The sequence below is a fragment of the Leuciscus leuciscus genome, assembly GCF_965113295.1.
Source record: "Leuciscus leuciscus genome assembly, contig: HAP1_SCAFFOLD_438, whole genome shotgun sequence".
In the NCBI taxonomy this organism is placed as follows: domain Eukaryota; kingdom Metazoa; phylum Chordata; class Actinopteri; order Cypriniformes; family Leuciscidae; genus Leuciscus; species Leuciscus leuciscus.
In genome coordinates, this window is record NW_028118301.1 from 41,256 (window position 1) to 52,379 (window position 11,124).

Genomic DNA, 11,124 nt, shown 5'->3' on the forward strand with positions numbered 1-11,124 from the left:
AGAGGAGAACTGGCCCCCGACTGAGCCTGGGTTCTCCCAAGGTTTTTTTTCTCCATTAGGTCACCTGATGGAGTTTTAGGACACCATTAGGTCACTTGATGGAGTTTTTCGGTTCCTTGCCACTGTTGCCTTTGGCTTGCTCAGTTGGGGATATTTTGGGGATATTTAATTTAATTTGATCAATCAATAAATTCCTCTTGAAACAAACATTGTTGTATTATTTTAATTTAATACTGTGAAGCTGCTTAGATACAATCTGTATTGTGAAAAGCGCTATACAAATAAACTTGACTTGACTTGACTTGACTTGAATCGTATGGTAAATTAACTTATTTATAACTGTCTTAATTTATGTTTCAAGAACAATAGTAATTGCACATAGAGTAAGTCGAGACTTTCTTGTTTTACAGCAGAGAAGGAAGACCAGTCCTTATATCAACGCAAGCTAATCGAATAAGTCCTTTGTTTCGGGTGAGGAAGGAACATCTGGTGCCCAAAGAAGACAGAAAGCTGCGCGAGTCCATTGGTATGTCTTGTATTGAAACAATGCTGTAATATGTAGTTCATAATTTGATGTTGACAATTTTACATTGTACAGGTTATCACTTGGTTTTTGACCAAGTGAAGCTCTTGAAACAAGTGACAGGAGAGTATGTAACTTGTCTGGAAAGTATCAGAGTCGCATTTGGCACGCGTGCCTTAGGTTGCCGACCCCTGGTCTAGCCTATAGTCTATGGTACCAATCACGTTAGTGAAGCCTGAGTAACATATACTGTAATCGGCATGGTCATGAATGCATGATCTTCATAAAAAATTATGATAGCCTAAAAAAAACTGCTTAAAAAAAAAACTGCTTTACAACATTGGGTCTTAAAGGTGCTGTATGTAGCTTTTCTACTAAAACGAATCCTTTTTTTATTGCCTGTGTGTGAAGGGGTTGTAATATCACATTAAAATGATCCACTTTTCGGGTTTTGCTATTACCTCTGAAAGCAAGTATTCTTATGTTTATGTGAAGGTGCCGGGTCGGATTTACCGCGAAATCCAGTGACGTCACCTGCTGCATCCCGAGCCTCTCGCCTCGTCTAGCCTACTGATTTTGCACTCAACAGCGACGACACTGCAACTTATGACATGGACTTATGACTTATGCAACTTATGACATGTCTGATAACACTAAGAAACGACCTGCTCCCAGCACAACACAGACTCCAACACAAACTCCACATATTGATAAAAAAAACAATAAAACGTTTTTTTCTTTCTGCTGAAGCTCGTATTAAAGGCCAGACGTGAATCGGATGAACTTCGGGTGAAAAAACACGGATCAACATCGGCAGGGCGTTTGAATCATGGAGAGACCTTATCTACAAACCTAGAATGTATACATTTCCTGAAGAAAATGTGAAGTAGTGCTTGCAGTGGCAAAATTCGGCACGGTTGATAGGGTTCCATTCTTATCATGGTACGAGCATGGAGCATTAGTTCAACGTCAAGCTGATAAAAGTAGCCTATTATTGTAACGTTGCAGTGGGAGTTTACCTGAGTTTCTAGCATGTTGTGGGATGCTCTCTCTGGTGTGTTGCATGACGCGTCTCAGTCTGGCCGGTATCCACAGTGCTCGCTCATAAATTCGAGCACGCGCAAGAGCACGCGCTTGTCAACTTATTGGTTGCAATCTGAAACATCACCGCTAGAGGCCGCTGAAAACTACATACAGCTCCTTTAAGTGGCTTGGAAATGCCACAAAAAAACCTAAAACTGTTTTTATAAACCTAAAAGCGCCAGGTAAACTCCGAATGACACGACAGACAGCACTTTCCATCAAGTTCTCCGCATCTCCAATAGTGTAAAGGAAAGAGCCACTCGCAAATAATCTTAAGGCAATGCAAACAGTTTGTGCTGTAGTTAAAGCCCGACTCCGACAAGTCGAAAATAAGTGTGCGTTTCCAACAAATTAATCATGTAAACGACAATCTCACCAGTCACGAGAAAAAATATATATCTCAGAAAGTGCACTATTGTAACGCAAAATCTCAGTTCTTCGTACCTCAGGGCCCGTTCTTCGTACGTCGCTAACTCAGTTAGCTGGATTTGATTATTGGCGATTTGGCATGATCTGGGATTGTTTGGTTCTTCGACGCTCATCCTGGACTTGCTGTCATAGCAACAGGTGCGCAAGCTTATTTCATGTTAAAAGGATTAGATCCCGGCTTCATAAGCGCTGGACTTCCCGTATCAGCTCCGCTTATGAAGCCGCAGTCTAATCCTGTTAACATGAAATAAGCCTGCTCCCGAGCAGGTTTAAGCTTGCGCACCTGGGGCCCGTTCTTCGTACGTCGCTAACTCAGTTAGCTGGATTTGATTATTGGCGATTTGGCATAATCTGGGATTGTTTGGTTCTTCGACGCTCCTCCTGGACTTGCTGTCATAGCAACAGGTGCGCAAGCTTATTTCATGTTAACAGGATTAGATCCCGGCTTCATAAGCGGAGCTGATACTGTACCAGCCATTTGGATTATAGACATACTTAATTTAATGCAGCAACAAATTATTTACAGTGTAGCAAGATGATTTAAAACTCATTTACCTGTAATTAAGGTGTTGCTGTTACTGGTCCCTGGCTTTAGGTCTAAAGGCCTATTTATACTTCTGCGTCGAACTTACGCCGTAGCTACGTCGTAGGCTGTGCTTAGCGCGCGTACCCTTTGGCGTACCCTGATGCGCACCTCTCCAAAAATGTAACAACGCGTCAATTCTACGCGGACGCAAGCGCTGTGATTGGTCTGCTAGAACCCCTCCCTCGGGTTTCACATGGTCCCTCTGCATGAGTAATTGCACGTCAACGCGGACAACGACGCAGAAGTATAAATTAAAACCAACGCGTTGCCTACAGCGTAGAGGCTCCGGCGTAGGTCCGACGCAGAAGTATAAATAGGCCTTAAGGAAGAGCTGCCCCCAGGGATGCCCTCCACAATGGGTCGGTTCTCATTTAGCCCAAGGGCCAGCTCTTCTGCCGGGGTATAACGTGGGGGTGCAGGACCACCACCTGTTTTTTTCTGCTCCGCCTTTTTCTTGGTTGCAGATAACCATAAACAGACAAACACATCATTTAAAATGTCTTTGCTAAAAGAGACTAATCAGTAGAAGTAGAAAAGATTACCAGTTTGAAGAATATTCTTGTACTTCACTTTTACTTGTTCCCATGTCCTAGTGGGTCCTGAGGTGGCTCTGACATTAAGCAATTATGAAATTATTCAAATACAAGAATATATACTGTAATAAGTGATATACCCATAACATGGAACACTTGCGCATTTAATTTGTCTGTTACTTTTTGCCAGCCCTCTCTCCTGGCTTTTGCACACTTTGATTCCCAGTGTTCCCTGGCGTTTTAATTATTTTTTCAAACTCTGCATACCCTTCCAGTAAAAATTGCTGCTCTGCTGCGTTGAAAAACTGAGCGCGCTCTTTGGCCATGGTGAGCAGCCAATAGCAGCGTTGCTGATCAATGTTTCTACTATCGATACATATCCCCTTTTAAACCAGCGCGTGAACGCGCAATTATCTCACTAACTCAATCCAGCTATACTAATCATATCCGGCAGGTGTGTTCGAAGAACCAAATTAGTCAGATCATGATTAGCACGATGATATCATCTTGGATGTCTCGTTTGATCTCAGATGTTTTAAGCAACGTACGAAGAACGGGCCCCAGTTGCTATGACAGCAAGTCCAGGATGAGCGTCGAAGACCCAAACAATCCAAGATCATGCCAAATCGCCAACAATCAAATCCAGCTAACTGAGTTCTTCGACGCTCATCCTGGACTTGCTGTCATAGCAACTGGGGCCCGTTCTTCGTACGTTGCTTGAAACATCCAAGATCAAATTATGAGACATCCAAGGTGATATCATCGGCCTAATCATGATCTGACTAATTCGTTTCTTTGAACACACCTGCCAGTTATGATTAGTATAGCTGGATTGAGTTATCTGAGATAACTGCGCGTTCATGCGCTGGTTTAAAAGGGGATATGTATCGATAGTAGAAACATTGATCAGCAACGCTGCTATTGGCTGCTCACCATGGCCAAAGAGCGCGCACAGTTTTTCTCCGCAGCAGAGCAAGAGTTATTGAAGGTTATGCAGAATATGAAACCTTAATTAAAACGCCAGGGAACACCTCAAAGTGTGCAAAAGCCAGGAGAGAGGGCTGGCAAAAAGTAGCAGACAAATGAAATGCGTAAGTGTTCCATGTTATGGTTATATCACTTATTACAGTGTATATTCTTGTATTTTAATCATTTCATAATTGCTTAATGTCAGAGCCACCTCAGGACCCACTAGAACAGTGTTCTTCAACCCTGCTCCTGGAGGACCCCCAACACTGCACGTTTTCTTTGTCTCCCTAATCACACATACCTGATTCAACTCATCAGCTCATTAACCCATGTGATGATGAGTTGATGAATTGAATCCGGTGTGTTTGATTAGGGAGACAAAGAAAACGTGCAGTGTTGGGGGTCCTCCAGGAGCAGGGTTGAAGAACACTGCACTAGAACATGGGAACAAGTAAAAGTGAAGTACAAGAATATTCTTCAAAATGGTAATCTTTTCTACTTCTACGGTTCTTTGTCTCTTTTACAAAAGAAAAGCACCGTTAAATGTGTTTGTCTCTTTATAACAGCAACCAAGAAAAAGGCTGAGCTGAAAAAAAAAAACAGGTGGTGGTCCTGCTCCCTCACATTATACCACATTATACCCCAGCAGTAGAGCTGGCCCTGGGGTTAAATGTGAACCGACCCATTGTGGAGGGCATCCCTGGGGGCAGCTCTTCCTCAGACCAACAGCCAGGAACCAGTAGCAGCAACACCTTCATTACTGGTAAATGAGCTTTAAATGATCTTGCTACACTGTAAAATATATATATATATATATTTTTTGCCGCATTAAATTAAGTAGGCCTATATAATCCAAATGGCTGGAACAGTAATTTCAACTGTTAAATATTGAGTAGTGATCAATTGCTTTGACTTGTGAAGGTGAAAACTGCTGAACTTAATGTAAGAATATTTTGCCATGAGTTACTGATCACATTTGTTCATATAGTGTAGTTCATTGTAATGCCATTGTGTTTCCTCTTTTGTGCAGTTTTACATAATACACCAACACTTGTACCTGTTCCCAAGAAAGTAGTGGCTGAAATATGTGCAGTAAGTGGACTTTTTCTAACTTTACATCAAAAGGGAAGAAAGTGCAACACTTTGTAATGCCCATTTCTTTCCATTGCACAGGACAGTGAAGAAACCCTCTCAGATGACTGTCCTTTGGAGGAAGTACTTGTAAGTGCATAAATAACTTTACTTAATTTATAGTAACTTGTGTACATATTATTTCTGACTGCAATATGAGTTGCAGGAGGAAAGGCCTACTGCACAAAGTGATACAGAGGTGGGCAGTGTAGTAACCTACTTGTACTTTTTATTTTTGTTGCATGAGGCTTGTGTTGACAGTTCTTTTTTATTTTATTTTATTTTTTTATTCTTTTTATCCAAACATGGCACAGGGTGATATCCGTATATAAACGGAATCTACAACAGAAAATTTAGTATTTTGACCTGAAAAAAACGAAAAATGAAGGGGAGAAATAGAACTTGACACCTTAAAGAAGAAAAAAATGGCACTAGAGATTGAGTTGCTTCAAAAGGAACTTCAGAGTCAAGTCAAGTCAAGTCAAGTTTATTTGTATAGCGCTTTTCACAATACAGATTGCATCAAAGCAGCTTCACAGTATTAAATTAAAATAATACAACAAAGTTTGTTTCAAGAGGAATTTATTGATTGATAAAATTAAATTAAATATCCCCAAAATATCCCCAACTGAGCAAGCCAAAGGCAACAGTGGCAAGGAACCGAAAAACTCCATCAAGTGACCTAATGGTGTCCTAAAACTCCATCAGGTGCCTTAATGGAGAAAAAAAAACCTTGGGAGAACCCAGGCTCAGTCGGGGGCCAGTTCTCCTCTGGCATTGGATAGAGGCCGGATTGTAGTTTGAACTGTAGGATTATATGAATGCCTGGCTGAAGAGATGCGACTTTAATCTAGTTTTAAACTGGGAGAGCGAGTCTGAGCAACGAACAGTATCAGGAAGACTATTCCAGAGTTTTGGAGCCAAATGTGAAAATGCTCTCCCTCCTTTGGTGGTTCTGGATATCCTAGGTATGACCAAAAGCCTTGAATTTAGTGATCTTAAAGAGCGCGATGGATTATAGGGCGATAGAAGATCCGTTAAATAGACTGGAGCTAAGCCGTTTAGGGCTTTATAAGTCAGTAGCAATACCTTGTAATTAATACGGAACTTTATAGGTAACCAATGCAGTGATGATAAAATCGGTGTTATATGATCATATTTTCTTGATCTCCTAAGAACTCTAGCGGCGGCATTTTGGACTAACTGTAGCTTGTTTATTGAGGATGCAGGACAACCAGCTAATAAAGCATTACAGTAATCCAGTCTCGAGGTCATGAATGCATGAACTAACTTTTCTGCATCAGAAACTGATAGCATATTACGTAGCTTAGCAATGTTTCTAAGGTGGAAAAAGGCTGTTTTTGTAACATATGAAATATGATTTTCAAAAGACAGGTTGCAATCGAGTATAACACCCAGGTCTTTTACTGTAGAGGATAAAGTAACAGGACATCCTATGATGTTAAAGTTGTATTGTGCGAGGTTTTGTGGGCGGTTTTTTGAACCGATAAGTATTACCTCTGTCTTGTCTGGATTTAATAAAAGAAAATTACGCGTCATCCAATCTTTTATATCTTTAACTAGGGTTGGGCATCGAGAACCGGTTCCAACTGGGAACCGTTTAAAAAATAACGATGCCATTGGAATCGTTTAGAAAATTTGTTTTCGATTCCGATCATCGGTTCCAAACGCGCAAGTTTTGGTTTCCATAGTGGCCACTGGATTTCCGGAAGTGCTTGCCGCGCCCGCTTGTTCTGTTGCAGGCATGGAGCACGGTAAGCGGCGCTCAAAAGTGTGGCTTTATTTCACCTTAAAAAAGCCTGGGTCGGCAGAGTGCACGTCAACGCGCTACAAATATGACTAAACACCTAACGTTACGCCTGCATGGTGTACAAAATTTACAAGGAGTGTAGCGTGTTCGACATATGTCCACTGTCTCTGCGCGCTGGTCCACTGTCTCGTCCTCCTCAGGCAACCCTGCGCGACCAACGTTAGTAACGTTGCCAGGATCGAGTGCAAAATAATTAATCTGTAATGTTTTTTATTTTGAATAGAAATCATCACTCATAAAGCGTCATTCACGTCTTCTCCGGTTTATTTGTGTTCACATACATGCAATAAACAGCATCCGCCAGGGCTCTTAATTCAATGGTGCGCATATTTGGAGAAATAATGATTTATCATCACATGTTTGTAAAATGATTCGCGTCAGTTTATGATATCAGCGCTCTCTCATTCGCTGTACAGCTGTCAATCATCTCACGTGGACCAACGTGATATGAGGTATTTTTTTTTAAATGAATAGAGAATGTTTATAGTATACGTGTTAAGCAAGGTAGCTATTAGCTGCATATAAAATGCTAAATATAACATATTTCAACATCTTTTTTTTTTAACTTAAAACCATTTTAAACCGCGACCGGAATATGATACAAATCAATGGTGTTTTAAAGTGAGCTTTTATACATTGAGTTAGTTATGTCCAGAGAGTCCAGACCAGGGTGCAAGTTCTGCATAAATCTGTTTTTTGGTCTGGTGCAGAGGCATTCCTAATTTTCTCCCACGTGGGCTGCAGCTCCCAAAACTAAAACTAAATCAAAATAAAATGTTCCTCTGTGAAATGAGCCTGTGACAGGTTTTGACTCCACCCCTCAAAGAATTGGAATCGAGAATCGAAAAGAACCGAAATCGAAATGAAGAATCGGAATCGGAATCAGAATCGTTCAAATCAAAACGATGCCCAACCCTATCTTTAACACACTCTGTCAATTTGGAAAATGTAGCGTTTTCATCCGGCCGTGATGAAATATATATTTGAGTGTCATCAGCATAACAATGGAAACTAATCCCATGTTTCCTTATAATATTTCCAAGTGGCATCATATATATTGAAAATAACAGAGGGCCTAATACAGATCCCTGCGGCACTCCATAGTTTACTGGAGTTATGATCGATTTTTCTCCATTTAAATAGACAAAATGGTAGCCGTCAGATAGGTATGATTTGAACCAGCTTAGTGCTTGTCCTTGAACACCAGTATCATTTTGTAGTCGATCTAAGAGTATTGTGTGATCTATAGTATCGAACGCAGCACTAAGATCAAGTAAAACTAGTATTGAGATACAGCCTTGGTCAGAAGCTAAAAGTAAATCATTTGTGATTTTAACGAGCGCAGTTTCAGTGCTATGATGCGGTCTGAATCCAGACTGAAACTTTTCATAGATATCATTTTGTTGCAAGAAAGAGCCCAGTTGAGCGGACACCACTTTTTCTAATATTTTAGACATAAATGGAAGATTTGAAATGGGTCTATAATTTGCTAGATTATTATGATCTAATTGTGGTTTCTTAATGAGAGGTTTTATAACTGCCAGTTTAAATGTTCTTGGAACATGACCTAAAGATAAAGATGAGTTAATAATATTGAGGAGAGGCTCTTCCACTACAGGTAACACTTCTTTCAGTAGTTTAGTTGGTATAGGATCTAATAAACATGTTGTTGTTTTAGATGAAGTGATAAGTTTATTTAACTCTTTTTGTTCTATAGTTGTAAAGCACTGTAATTGTTCTTTCGGGGTGATAATTGAAGCTGAATTATAAGGCGCGATTGAAGATTGAACGTTTATAATTGTGGTTCTGATGCTTTCTATTTTCTCAGTGAAGAAGTTCATGAAATCATTACTACTGAACTGTAACGGGATATTTTGTTCGGGTGACGTCTGTTTATTTGTTAGTCTAGCCACGGTGTTAAATAGAAACCTTGGATTGTTTTGGTTGTTTTCTATTAGTTTGCGGAGGTGCTCAGCCCTGGCAGCTTTTAGGGCCTTTTTATAACGCGACATACTGTCTTTCCACGCGATTCTAAAGACCTCTAAATTAGTTTGTTTCCATTTACGCTCTAAAATACGGGTTTCTCTCTTTAAAACATGCGTAGTATTGTTATACCATGGTGCTTTATTTTTCTCTCTGACCTTTTTTAATTTAATAGGTGCAACCACATCCAATGTTCTAGAGAGAATGGTGCTCATAGTGCTAGTTAGTTCTTCTAGTTCATCTGTTTGTTTGGGTTCAGGCAGCAGCTGAGACAGATTAGATAAGCAATTTGAGAAGTTATCTATGGTGGATGGGAGGATTGTTCTGCCTGGTTGATAACGCGACGCCGCATGACATATTACAGCAGTACGTAATATGCAAGTTACCATGTAGTGATCAGTGACTACGGTAGCCAAGGCTAGAGATAATAGGGATGTTTTTCTAACATCTAAGAGCGTAACATTTAGTACAAGTACTTCAAATGAAATAAACTTATAACCCGTTTTCTGAGTAACATTTAGAATATCTTTATAAATGGTTGCAACACCTCTGCCACGGCCAATCAGACGGGGCTCATGCTTATAACAGTTTCCAGGAGGAGTAGACTCATTAATACCGAAATAATCAATCAATCATTCAAGAGTAAGTGCTAAATACACTATTTCACACAGAGTACTATTGCTGACCTTGGATAACAATATATCTTATTGCAGGCAAAAGATGACCATCATTGGCTTTTCTTGACAAAGAATAATTGAAATAAAACTCAAGGAACTAAGCATGTTGTCTTGTCTTCTATTCATTTAATGAAGGTTTTTGTTTAAAAAAAAAATAAAAAAAAATGGTGTTCCACAATTCTGTCCCGTGCAGCTCTGCCACTAGGTTGGTCCAAGTGCACTGGCTGGAGGTCATCATCAGGCTGCACCTCCACCACAGGGGTCCTCTCCTTTCTGATGGTGGCACTATTGTGGAGTATGGCACATGCAACAATAATGTCACAGGCCCTGTCAGGTGCAACCCTCAGACACTGAAATCTTTCCTTTAGTTGCCCAAAGGTCATTTCAATGCGTGCCCTTGTCCTGGCTAGAGCTGCATTGAAACGGGTTTGTGGTCCGGGGTTTGGGTCAGGGAATGGCGTCATGAAATACTGCCTGCAGGTATAGCCCCTATCACCAAGCAGGATCCCGTCGTAAGCACCTGGAAAAATGCAGTTTTTTTAGGCTCAGAATAAATGTATGTAATACAGTGAGCTTGATATTAAATATTTCCTTACCACGTTCAAATAATGTGCATAAATGTGACTCTCTGAAAATCCTGGAGTCATGCACAGAACCAGGCCATTTTGCTTCCACATTTGTGATGTAGGACATGGAGTCACACACCATCTAAGATATTTTTAATCAGTCAACTGCATACTTTTTGATTACATTACTTTTTGTATTATTTGATATATTCTGGACTCGCTTCTCCAAGGTAAATGGTGAATTGTTTGATGTCAGGCTGCATGCTCAGAAAGCGGCAGTGGATTGTGCAGCGTGAGACCACCTTCAGCGACAGGTTCTTGTCGTAAAAACGGACAAGACATGGCTGCGAAAGACTTCCCGTATCACCTCCGCTTATAAAGCCGGGATCTAATCCTGTTAACATGAAATAAGCCTGCTCCCGAGCAGGTTTAAGCTTGGGCACCTGTTGCTATGACAGCAAGTCCAGGATGAGCGTCGAAGAACCAAACAATCCAAGATCATGCCAAATCTCCAACAATCAAATCCAGCTAACTGAGTTAGCGACGTACGAAGAACGGGCCCCTGGGGCCTGTTTCAGAAAGGAGGTTCAACTGAGTTGACTTACCCTGAGATGGGAAACTCTGAGTTTTCGGTTACAGAACAGCGGAAATGAGTTAGTTCAATCAACTCTGAGTTGACTGACTCTGAGTTAAGCGCGTGCACCACCACTATAAAAAGCCATTATCAATGGAGTGCAGATATTATGAGTCACCATGGTAACAGCGCCAGACAAAAAGAGGTCTGCATATTTCTCACCAGCTTCTGCAAGCGTA

The 11,124-nt window shown here is 40.7% G+C and overlaps 1 long non-coding RNA gene across 3 annotated transcripts; it reads left to right on the plus strand.

Moving 5' to 3' along the window:
- The first annotated feature begins 407 nt into the window (after positions 1-407).
- On the plus strand, positions 408-9,846 carry LOC309491692. Of its 3 annotated transcripts, XR_014203256.1 has the most exons (5): positions 408-526; positions 5,154-5,215; positions 5,297-5,453; positions 5,569-5,719; positions 9,782-9,846. It is a non-coding gene; the product is annotated as an uncharacterized lncRNA (long non-coding RNA). The 3 variants fall into 3 exon arrangements; XR_014203257.1 differs by lacking the exons at positions 5,569-5,719; positions 9,782-9,846 and having other exon boundaries at positions 5,297-5,559; XR_014203258.1 differs by lacking the exons at positions 408-526; positions 5,569-5,719; positions 9,782-9,846 and adding an exon at positions 4,445-4,886 and having other exon boundaries at positions 5,297-5,559.
- Positions 9,847-11,124: the final 1,278 nt, after the last annotated feature.